The 12,543-nt window shown below is 43.2% G+C and overlaps 1 long non-coding RNA gene across 3 annotated transcripts in view; it reads left to right on the top strand.

The window, feature by feature from the left end:
- Positions 1-12,103, top strand: part of LOC121818043 (uncharacterized) — a 124,984-nt gene extending 112,881 nt beyond the window's left edge. For 2 of the 3 annotated variants that reach the window (XR_009598644.1, XR_009598643.1), the window contains one exon: positions 7,189-12,103. This is a non-coding gene — a long non-coding RNA (uncharacterized LOC121818043). The remainder of the gene's footprint in view (positions 1-7,188) is intronic. The other variant, XR_006058149.2, reaches the window with a different exon arrangement.
- The last annotated feature ends 440 nt before the right edge of the window (positions 12,104-12,543 follow it).

Here is a 12,543-nt window from a genome sequence, read left to right as displayed (position 1 = left end):
ACTGTTGATGTAAGAGGGAAACAATCCATGTAGGGGCACAGTCCTGGGAGAGGGAGAGAGGAGGGGACACAGGATCCCCGAGGAGAGGCTGGCCTTGGAGAGGAGAAAGGGCATTCCTTGTAACAGAGGAGAAAGCAGAGTGAGCAGCCTAAGTCATAAGTTAGTTTATGGGTTTGATGATAGCAAAATGGGTGTTTCCTCCTCATCTATTCTTTCTTTGACATGTGAGGCAAGGTCGCTCCCTAAGAATGATGAGGAGGTGACTGGTGCCTGGTGTTGTGGATTTCCATCAGAAGCCCCTGAGGTATTGAGCAGGGTGCTCTGAGCCTCCCTCCTCACCTCAGTAACTAGCCTCCTAAACTAGGGTGCTATATCCTCACAACGACTCCATCCATAAACTTTAAACTCCAGCATCAGGCTCTCTGACCCGGTAGCCAGCTTTCCAATTTCCACCCACTTGTGCTTATAGTGCCACACCCCTATTGACATCCTAGGGACTTCAACCATTTCTCTGGTCTGCTGGGTCCCATTCAGGTTTCTTTTCCCAGCATCAGGGTCTTTTCCAATGAGTTGTCTCTTCACATCAGGTAGCCAAAGTATTGGAGCTTCAGCTTCAGCATCAGTCCTTCCAATGAATATTCAGGACTGATTTCCTTTAGGATGGACTAGTTGAATCTCCTTGCAGTCCAAGGGACTCTCAAGAGTCTTCTCCAACACCACAGTTCAAAAGTGTCCGTTCTTCAGTGCTCAGCCTTGTTTTTTGTCCAGCTCTCACATCTGTACATGACTACTGGAAAAGCTATAGCTTTGACTATATGGACTTTTGTCGGCAAAGTAGTGACTCTGCTTTTTAATGTGCTGTCTAAGTTCGTTATAGCTTTTATTCCATGGAGCAATCATTTTTAATTTCATGGCTGCAGTGATTTTGGAGCCCAAGAAAATAAAGTCTGTCACTGTTTGCATTTTTTCCCCATCTATTTGCCATGAAGTGATGGGACCAGATGCCATGATCTTAGTTTTTTTAATGTTGGGTTTTAAGCCAGGTTTTTCACTCTCCTCTTTCACCTTCATTAAGAGGCTTTTTAGTTCCTCTTTACTTTCTGCTAATAGGGTGATGTTATCTGCATATCTGAGGTTACTGATATCTTGGTTCTGGCAATCTTGACTCCAGCTTGTGAATCATCCAGCTTGGCATTTCACATGATGTACTCTGCATATAAGTTAAATAAGCAGGGTGACAGTATACAGCCTTGACATACACCTTTCCCAATTCTGAACCAGTCTGTTGTTCCATTCTGATGGAACTCTTTTATGAGGTTCTGATTCTGGACTGTTGCTTCTTGTCCTGCATACAGGTTTCTCAGGAGACAGGTAAGGTGCTCCGATATTCCTATTTCTTCAGGAATTTTTCACAGTTTGTTGTGATCCATACAGTCAAAAACTTTAGTGCAGTCAATGAAGCCGAAGAAGATGTTTTTCGGGAATTCTCTTGCTGTTTCTATGATCCAGTAGTGGAAAGTGGAAGTCACTCAGTCGTGTCTGACCCTCTGCGACCCCACGGACTATACAGTCCATGGAACTCTCCAGGCCAGAATACTGGAGTGGGTAGCCTTTCTCTTTTCCAGAGGATCTTCCCAACCCAGGGATCAAAACCAAGTGTCCCACATTGGAAGTGGATTCTTTGTCAGCTGAGCCACAAGGGAAGCCCATGGATCTTGCCAATTGATTTCTGGCTCTTCTGCCTTTCCTAAGTCCAGCTTGTACAACTGGAAGTTCTCAGTTCATGTAATGTTGAAGCCTAGCTTGAAGAATTTTGAGCATTACCTTGCTACCATGTGAGATGAGTGTAACTGTGCGGTAGTTTGAGCATTCTTTGGCATTGCCTTTCTTTGGGATTGGAATGAAAACTGACGTTTTCCAGTCTGGTGACCAATGCTGAGTTTTCCAAATTTGCTGGCATATTGAGTGCAGCACTTCAGCAGCATCATCTTTCAGGAATTTAAATAGCTTAGCTGAAATTCCATCAACTCCACTAACTTCATTGGTAGTAATGCTTCCTAAGGCCGGCTTGACTTCACACTCCAGGATGTCTGGCTCTAGGTGAGTGATCACATCATCTTGGTTATCCAGATGATTAAGATCTTTTTTTGTATAGTTCTTCTGTGTATTCTTGCCACCTCGTCTTAATATCTTCTACTTCTGTTAGTTCCTTGCCGTTTCTGTCCTTTATTGCACTCAGCTTTGCATGAAATGTTCCCTTGATATCTCCAATTTTCTTCAAGAGATCTCTGGTCTTTCCCATTCTATTCTTTTCCTCTCTCTGCATTGTTCACTTAAGGCGTTCTTGTCTCTCCTTGCTATTCTCTGGAATTCTGCATTCAGAAAGAACTGCATTCAGTTCTTTCTCCTCTGCCTTTTGCTTCTCTTCTTTTCTCAGCTATTTGTAAAGCCTCCTCAGACAACCACTTTGCCTTCTTGAATTTATTTTTCTTGGGGATAGTTGTGATCGCCTCCTGTACAATGTTATGAACTTCCATCCGTAGTTCTTCAGGCTTTCTGTCTACCAGATCTAATCCCTTGAATCATTTCATCATCTCTACTGTATAATTATAAGGGACTTGATTTAGGTCATACCTGGTCTTCCCTACTTGGTTCAGTTTAAGCCTGAATTTTGCAATAAGGAGTTCATGATGTGAGCCACAGTCATATCCAGGTCTTATTTTTGCTGACTGTATAGAGCTTCTCCATCTTTGGCTACAAAGAATATAATCAATCTGATTTCGGTTTTGACCATCTGGTGATGTCAGTGTGTAGCGTCATCTCTGTGTTGTTGGAGGAGGGTGTTTGCTATGACCAGGGTGTTCTCTTGGCAAAACTCTGTTACCCTTTGTCCTGCTTCACTTTGTACTCCAAGGCCAAACTTGCCTGTTACTCCAAGTATCCCTTGACTTCCTACTTTTGCAATCCAATCCCCTATGACGAAAAGGACATCTTTTTTTTCTTTTTTTTTTTTTTTTTTTGGTGTTAGTTCTAGAAGGTCTCGGAGGTCTTCATAGAACCATTCGACTTCAGCATCTTCAGCATGAGCAGTTGGAGCACAGACTTGGATTGCTGTGATGTTGAACCGAGATCACTCTGTCATTTTTGAGACTGTTCCTGTTTCTTGCACGTGTATCAGTGTTTGTTTTCTTGATGAGTTGTTCCCTTTACCATTACACACTGTCTGTCTTTGTCGCTTGTTGACTCTTTTTGGCTGAAGTCTATTTTGTCTGCTGTGACAGCAGGTACTGCTACAGCGCCTTTGTCTTGACTGCCCTGTGCTCATTGTCATCTTCCATCCGCCCACTGTGAGCCTGTACTTGTCCTGAGAGCTGGGATCAGTCTCCCGGAGGCAGCATATATCTAGCCAGCCACTCTGTGTCTTTTGATTGGTAAATTAAATCCAGCCTTCCCTGGTGGCTCAGATGGTAAAGAATCTGCCTGCAATGCAGGAGACCCAGCTTCAGTCCCTGGAGGGAGATCCCCTGGAGAAGGGAATGGCACCCCACTCCAGTATTCTTCCCTGGAGAATCCCATGAGCAGAAGAGCCTGGCAGGATACAGTCCCTGGGTCACAAAGACACAGTCCTTAGGGTCACAAAGAGTCAGGCACGACTGAGCGACTAACACTTGCATTTAGGGTGAGTACTCATAAATGAGGATTTAGTACTCCCGTTTAATCTTTTGTTTTCCAGTTGGTTTGGTGGCTTTCTATATTATTTTTCTCGCTTTCCTCTTTCGTATAGTTTTTGTCTCTGCTCTCGTTTTATGTGGTTTTGTTTGGTTAACACGAGGTTTGTATAAAATATACCATAGATAAAATAGTCTTTTGTAAAGCAATATCTATTTGTTTATTTTGCTGAATCAGGTCTTAGCTGTAGGCTCAGTAGCTGTGGGGCATGGGCTTAGTTGTCCCACTGCATGTAGGACCTTAGTTCCCCAGCCAGGGATTGAACCCACGTCCCCTGCATTGGGAGGCAGATTCTGAAACACTGGCCCACCAAGGAAGTCCCCAAACAGTCCTTCTTATGCTAAAGGTATCCTACCTTCATTTGCCTATACAGGCTCACCCTTTTTCTCTTCCCATTTTACATTTTTGTCTCCTCAAGTTATTCCTTTTAATGTTGTGTTTGTTACCAAGTTGAAATAGCTATAGTTATTTTTCCTACTTTTTTGCCTTTAATTTTTATGCTATAAAAATTAGGTGCTTAAAAACCTATTCTAATGTAGAGTTGCAGTTTTCTGATTCTATTTATCTTCTTTCTCAAAGGTTTATTTATTTTGATTGTTTTGTTTCTGGTAGTAGAGCTTTCAATATATTTTATTAAGGAAGGTGAGTGTTGATGAATTCCTTCAGCTTTTGTTTACCTGGGAAATCTTTATATCTGAATGACAGCTTCACTGGATATAGTGTTCGTGGGTGATAACTTTTATCTTTCAGTACTTTGAGAATGTCCTTCCACTCGCTTCTGGCCTGCAGGGTTTCTGCTGAGAAATCTGCTGATAACCTAATGGGGTTCCTTTGTAAGTTTCCGTCCTTTTCCTCCTGTTGCCTTTGAATTTCTTTTTTTTGTCGTTGACTTTTGACAGTATTAATATAACGTGTCTTGGAACAGATTTTTTTGCATTGAGATAATTAGTTATTCTCTTAAATTTATGGGCCTATATATCAGTCCCTTCCCCAGGTTTGGGAAGTTCTCAGCTACAATTTCTTTATATAAATTATTTGTCCTCTTCTCTCTTCTCATTTGGGATACCCATTATTATAATGTTGCACTTCCTGAAAGTGTCAGATAGCTGTCATAGAATTTCCTAATATTTTTTTTTAGATCTTAATTCTCTTTCTTCTTCTCTCTGTATCACTTGTAGTTTTCTATTTTCAAATTCAGTAATTCTGTCTTCCATATGATCTGCTCCATTTCTAAAGCTTTCTAATGCATTCTTCATCTTGCTTATTGAGTTCTTTCAGTCCAGTATTTCTGTCTGGTTTGTTTTTAGATTTTCATTCTCTTAGGTAAAGTTTTTCTTCTATTAATAAGTTTTATTCCTGAGCTCGTTGAACTGCCTTTCTGAGTTTCCTTATAGCTTACTGAGTTTCTTCATAACAGCTATTTTGAATTCCCTATCCATTACATTGCAATATCCCATGACTTTAAGTTTAGTTTCTGGAAAATTGTCGTTTTCTTTTTGTTACACAGTATTACTGCGATTTTTCGTGGTGCTTGATGCATTACCCCTCTGCTGGTGCATTTGACGTTGCAAACACCTTTTCTTCTTTAGGTAAAGCTTTTGTTTTTCCTTGATTCTCAGATACAACAGGTTAGAAGCCAGAGGCCGCTCGTTTGTTTCCAGAAGGTGGCACTCTAGCACACCAGGGCTGATCTAGCTCCTACTGCTGTGCAAGTCTGGTATGCCTCTCTCACCTTCAGTCCCCACAGTACAGCTCCGTCTCTCTGGGTGACAATCAGCCATTGGATGGCAAATAGTTACACTGGATGATTTTCCCTCTTTCATTTACTCAGTGCCAGCGATGTGTTTTTCACTTACAAGTTCTCTTTCCTGGAGTGAGGCACACTCTCTAAGAAAAGAAGTTAAGCCTTAGAAGTAAGAGCAAAACTGGAACAGATCAGTGTCTTGGCCAGGCCACTGAGGTCTCAGAGAGTATCTCTGTCTTTCTAGTTCTGTAATAGGTTCCACTTGACATTGCCTCAGACCAAGGGGCCTACTTTATGGCAAATGAGTTGTTGCAATGTATCTGTGACTATGGAATCCACTGGACTTTTCATTTATCACTGTACACAGAAGATGCTGGCTTGAAAGAATGTGAGAGTGTCTCTTAAACATGCAGCTAAGGCATCAGGCTGGGAGTGCGGCGCTGCTCTCCTAGACGAGGCATGTGTTTTGAGCTGAAGGCCATTGTAAGGTGCTGTTCCTTAGCAGTGAGCTAGAATGCATGGGTCTGAGAGCCAAGAGGAGGAAGTGGGCACACCCGCTCTCACCATGCCTCCCGGTTTCCAGTGTGGAGAAATGATGCATCCTGTCCGTAAAACTTTTGCCTGTGTTGGGCTAGATATCCTTGTTGCCTGAAAGAAGAAAGGAAACTGGTTGCCAGACTGAGGCCAGGTCGGAGTGCCAGGATCGGATCGCTGAAGGAGTTCAGGAGGATGGGAAGGAGCAGAAGCTGGGAAAGGGCAGCCAGGAAGAGGAGGCCTCGCATGCGCCTGGACAACCAGGAGCCGGGAGGCTGATCTCTGCAAAGGGAGGCATCAGATCAGAAAGGCACGTCGGGGCAGCTTCTCCGCAGAGGGCCACTCCCCCAGGCAGTAAACTGGAAAACGCAAAACACAGTACTGGTCACAGCTACAGCAAGGGTAGGAGTATTTGCCTGGGCTCTGAGGGGAAGGAGAAAACGAACAGAAAACGTTCCTGCTCTCAGAATTCCAAACCACAGCAGCTCACGGTGGAGCTGGGGCCAGAAGCCACTGTGCTCAGGGAGGAGAAAAGTCAAAATTTAGTCTAAAGACATCTCACTGTGACAGGTGCCCATCAGAAACTAGCTCTGAAGGACAAACCATTGTCAAATCCTGGCCTTTTACAAGTTTCACAAATAAATTTCTAAGGCAGTTGAACTTAAACCACAAAACGCACACGGGAATAAACCACAAACCATGTCAGCAACAAAAAGCAAAAGTAGAGCTTCAAAAACAATAGGCATAGGAGTAACATGCCTGCTGATATGACATGCTCCAAGATGTTTCACCAAGCCTTGCGGTTTCCCTACACCCTACTGCAACCTTGATAAACCATCATTTCGTTAATTTGTTCTCTATTGTCAAACTTGACGGTTATCATCTGTTTTCTGTTGGGACCCTGTTTGAATAAATTGATTAGTTCCTGGACTCTTTACTGATCTTTGTTAATATGTGAATGACACTTCATTTTTATTATGTCTTTCTAGTTCTGTATCAGTGGTGTAAAGAATCTAGTTCTTATTGCTGGTGTCTACTGGTGTTTGCTTTTGCTGAACTCTCTTATCAGTTCTGTTAATTTGTATGTTGATTCTGTGGGTTTTCACTGGGTAAATGGATTGTATAATTCAAAGTTTATACAATCTTTGAATAATAAAAGTTTATCTCTTTTTTTCTTTCAGGTTTATACTTCCTCTTTTCTCCTTTCAGTATTGGCCAGAACTATACTGGGGATTGTGGACTTTATCTTGAAGGGATTTATGTTCCCCAAAGTTTTTCCACTAAGTGTAATTATTGCTGTATGTTTTGGGTTCAACCTTGACTAAGGTAAAGAAATTCTATTGTATTCAAAACTTACTGAAAAAAAAACAACAACTAATAAATAGATACTGACCTTTATGAAATAAATTGAACTTACAAACTTTGTATACAAACATGTATACAAAGGAGCTGAATACTCAAAAGTCAAGAATATTAAGAGAACAACCCAAATTTAAAACATGGGAAAAGGACTTGATGTAACTTTACATAGAAGGGTCTATGGATGGCAAATACGCACGTGAAAAGATACTAAATATCGTTAGTCACCAGGGAACGCAGAGTATAACCACAAGTATGTGCCACTTCATACCCATGGTAGTGGGCAGAATTTTAAAAACTGACACCACCCAATGTGTTTTGAAGTTAAAGAACCACAAATCTCTGCCACTTTACTGGCTGAAGCAAAATGGTTTCCCCCCTTTAGAAAACTGATAGCTTTGGCAATTTCTTATGAAGTTAAATAGATACCTGCCACATCCATCAGTAATCCAACTCCTAGGAATTTATCCAGGAGGAATGAAAATACACATCTGCACAATGACTTGCACAAGAATGGTTATCACAGCTCCGTACATCAGGATCAAAGCATGAAAACAATGCCGATGTGTGTAAGAAGCAGTGGGACACACACATTGTTTTGGAATGTAGTAATAAAAAGCAGCGAACTCCTTTTACATGAAACAGCATGGTTTAACCTTTTCTTTTTTGGAGTCTTCTTATTATTTCCTGCTCTATTTTTTGAAACAACTTTTGCAAGACAGGAAACTCGTGCTTACTGAACGTTAGTGGAATTTACCTGTAAAACCAGTCGGGTGTGTTTGCTGTGTGTGTGTGTGTGTGTGTGTGTGTTATGTCTCCCCATGGGACAGACTACCCCAGGACCTAGTGACTTCAAACCACACGCATGAGTTACTTGACAGTTTCGCGGCTCAGTTGCCTCTCACCCAGGTCGCCCGGGTAGTGGCGGACTGCCTCGTGGCTCAGGGCTCTGCTTTGCATTTCGCCCGCGTGGGTTTTGGCAGGCCTGGAAATCCACGTCCCAGCCCAGCCGCACACTGTTTACGAGCCACCGGTCCACACGGCCTGTTGGCGGGAGACTCAGTCCCCAGCTCGGGCGTCTCCTTCAGGGAACCCCTGACAAGGCTCCTGGCTTCCCCAGAGCAGGACGGGGAAGGAGAGGAGGAGAGGGCAGGGTGGGGGGTCGCTGTCTCCATGTGGGCAGTCGCCTATCGACACCCGGCTGCTCTGCCATATCTGATTCCTTAGAGAGAGCCACCAGGTCTGGTCTACACTCAAGGGCCCCAATCCCCGGAGACAGGCCACTGGGAACCACTTCAGAGGCTGCCCTCCGGAGTGTGTGTGTGTGTGTGTGTGTGTGTGTGTGTGTGTGTGTGTGTGTGTGTGTGTGTGCGCACGCGTGCACGCACTTGAACATGCACCTTGAAAGGGACAGTTGGCTAATTCTGTTGGAAAACCTTGCGTACATAGCGATCTATTTAATTTTTAAATTTCTCGTGCCAATTTTTACATGTTTTACATTTCTAGGAATTTATCTGACTCAGATAGGTTTTCAAATTCATTTGTATGTGTTCTTTCATAATCACCTTTTTAAGTTTTTCAAGTGTCTGTGGTTTATCTCCGCTTTCATTACGTGTTTTGCCTACTTGCATCTTCTCCCTTGTCGTCCCCTTCAGACACCTTTCTTATTGATTTTTTCACAAACCAGCTGCTGCTTCTGTTCATCTCTGCTGGTATTTTTCCTTTTCTAGCTCATTAACTTCTGTCCTTATTTTTATTTTTTCATGATGTTTCTTTGTATTTATTCCATTGCTCCCTTTCCAAACTCTTAAGTTGGATAATTAGTTTGTAATTTTTAACCTTTTGAAATTTTCCACTAAACATATTGAAGGTTATAATTTCACCTAAAAGCAACTCTTTAGCTCGTCCACACATTTTAACATGTGTTGTCACTATCCTTGATTATGAGCATCTATTCATTTTCTTTATTTTCTCTTAACCAAGATTTACTTAGTAATGGGTTACTAGCTTTCCACATGTAGAGGACTTTTTTTAAACATAACTTTGCTATTAATTTCTAATTTTACTGAATAAATTATAATTTCCACTTGAATAAGTCATGGGCGGCAAGTTCCCAGGGAGATGTTCCTCTTCCTGAGTGGGTTCAGCTCTGCCAGGCCTGCCTGTGTGGGGGGCTCGCCCAGATCTCCGCTCACTGTGGGGCCAGAAGCAGCCACCCCCAACTCAGGCCAGCGCCCCCGGGGCAGTGAGGCAGAGGCAAACCCGTTTGGTTTTCAGCACCCAAGCTCCCCTTTCTTCTCTGCACATTCAGCTCTGTGTTGAAAGGGCCGTTTGCAACAGGCAGTACCGTCCAGTGAAGTATTTGAAGTGGAGGATTTCAGGTAACCTAACTTCTACATTGCTTATAACTGGAAGAGATTCAAACAAGACGGAAGGAAAGGGCGTGTCGGGGATATTGGCCTCCACAGCTGACTGCTGCGGGCCCTGGGGTCTCCTTCCCTCGGGCCTTTCCTCTGAGCCCATACAGCCCTGCAGGGTTGGGGGCGCGGAGCCCCAGCGCCTGGTTCCCAGGCCCCCGTCTGTCACAAGTTACCTGTTCAACCTTGAGAATAATTATTCACTTCTGTCAATCTGGTTTTCTCCTTTGGGAGATGAAAGTGGCAAAGAGACACAAAAATACAGCATTAATGAGCTTTATTTTTTTCTCTAATTTCTTATTTAGGCTATCCTTTTTTTGATTTCTGTCTTTTTTCTTTAATTAGGAAAGTATGATAACACATTTTTAGGAGTATTAGAAAATACAAAACAAGGCTACATATAGTTCCACTATATAATTATTACAATTATTTTTTAAGTAGATAAGTTAAAATTTTTTAGTTGGAGTTTCAGTATCAAACTCTCAAAAATTAATAGAATGCATGTACAGAGAAGTAGAATATAGTAGACCAGAAAAGCACTATTAACCAATCCAATGTAATTAAGATGTATACAGTTTTCACACAACAGTAAGATACGGATTCTATTCAATTTCCCATAGACTGTAAACTAGGAGACACTGGAACATATCCAGGGACATGAAACAAGGTGCAAAAACTTTACAGTCTAGAGGTATTGAAATCATAGAGAGTGCTCTCTTATCACTGTGGAATTATGCTGAAAATCAATATCAAAAGATATTTCAAACTAACCCATATATTTTCAAACACCATGTGACATTTACCTAAAGAGCTCTTCAGTTTAGCCATCAAAGCCTCAATAAAGTTAGGCTGAAAAAAATAGAGGGTGATCGCAGAGAAGAAGGCATTTAAACGAGAAATTAGTATCACAGTGAGAAATTAATAGTAAAGGTACTTTAAACAAAATCCTATGTATTTGGAAATTAAATGTCTAGTTTTAAAACGGAAGAGGCTCCTTTTCCTAATACTTTCCAGCCTCGAAGAAAGGACCAAGTTCATCCTGCTGACATCATTATATTATGACTGTTACTGGAGATGGTTTGGCTCTCAACTGCAATGACACGTCTCTCCACTAGGTCCCCGAACTTCTTTGGGGGAATGGAGATGGGGGTTAGGGGGAGCAACACCAAGAGCTCTGGGCCCTCCTTGTAGCTCAAGTCTGGTCTCTGGGGTTGAGCAACTAGCCCTTCTCTGCCACTTGGTCCATTTTACAGATGAGGAAACTGACTCGGAAGAGTGGAAGCTCACTAGCTGTGATCTGTCTCCCGCACTGAGGGCCAAGGATGACACCACGCAGGGTACCTTTGCAGAGCTGCCAGGAGCCCTCGCGGCATCGCCCTGGAGGCTGAGGACACAGTCTCCGCAGCTCACCCGGACCGCCCCCCAGCGCGCAGGGGCGCGGTCCAGGGATGCTGATTTTGCCCCCAGGGTGTCACTGAAGCGAACCTCTGATCAAGAACCGCTGCATCTCCAGGGGCTCCGCTCGCACTGAAGCTGTTTGGATTACTCGGCTCCTCTGTCGTTTCCCCGTTAGCGCAGTTTCTGCCCACGCAGCATCTCTGGCGTCCCAGCGATTATTCTCGGGGCACCAGAGGAGGGAAGGGTTCACCTGCCCTTCCCGCCCCAGGACGACAGCCCCAGAGGGCTGCGGGCACCCGTCCCCGCGGGGCCCTTACTGAGTGCCTTGTCTGCACGTCTGCGCTGCTGGGCCCCAGGATAAAGCCCCGGGCAGCGACCCCGTCCTTGAACAAACCCGGAGATTGCTTTCACGACTGCAGGGCGCACACGTGGTCCCGGAGTCCTACAGCGCGGCCTGCTGGAACAGCCGGTTACTCCCTGCTGCCGCTGGGTCCCCGCGCAGGGGCTGAAGGCTGGTGCCGACCTCCGCATCCACACCAGTACTGCTCCAGTTAGCCTTTTCAGTAGCATGGATTTCCTAAGGACAGCAACAATAACAAAATCTCCACGAAACGCAAGGCTGAGAACGCCGCTGAGAGCAGTGGTTTCGGGAGGGAAAGTGTTAGAGTTCTTCCAAGCAAAGGCTGTTTGGCTCTCAAACGCACATTTGGGAAATCGAAGGTCCTTCCATTGTTACTGAAAGTTTCCACAGAGACTGAGATTCCTGTGAAATCCATGTGCTCCGGATACCTTCCCCTGCCTCCCAGACTACCGCACGACTTCATTTCCTTAGAAGGATCAGGAGCCTCCCTCAGGTTCCGTGGTATTACTTAATGAGATGTGTCCGAGATGAATAAAGATGTAGTGTGTGCGTATATGTATGTGTGTGTGTGTATGTGATATATATGTATATGTATATGTATATGTATATGTATATATATATATATATATATATATATATATATGCTTTCCTGGTGGCTCAGTGGTAAAGAATCCTACTAATGCAGGAGACACTGGTTCACTCTCTGGTCCAGGAAGATCCCCTGGAGAATAAAATGGCAGCCCACTCCAGTATTCTTGCCTGGGAAGTTCCATGGACAGAGGAGCCTGGCGGGCTACAGTCCATGGGGTCATCAAAGAGTCAGACATGACTTAATGATTAAACAACTATATATAAAATTAAATATATTAATATAATTAATTAATAATATATAAATAGAAAATATAATTTAAAACTACATTTTCTATAAATAAATTATATAATATATAAAATATACTAATATATTAAATTATAGGATTAAACAACTATATATATAGTATGTG

This window comes from Ovis aries, chromosome 26 (assembly GCF_016772045.2).
Source record: "Ovis aries strain OAR_USU_Benz2616 breed Rambouillet chromosome 26, ARS-UI_Ramb_v3.0, whole genome shotgun sequence".
Classification (NCBI taxonomy): domain Eukaryota; kingdom Metazoa; phylum Chordata; class Mammalia; order Artiodactyla; family Bovidae; genus Ovis; species Ovis aries.
This window is presented reverse-complemented; position numbering and strand designations above follow the sequence as displayed.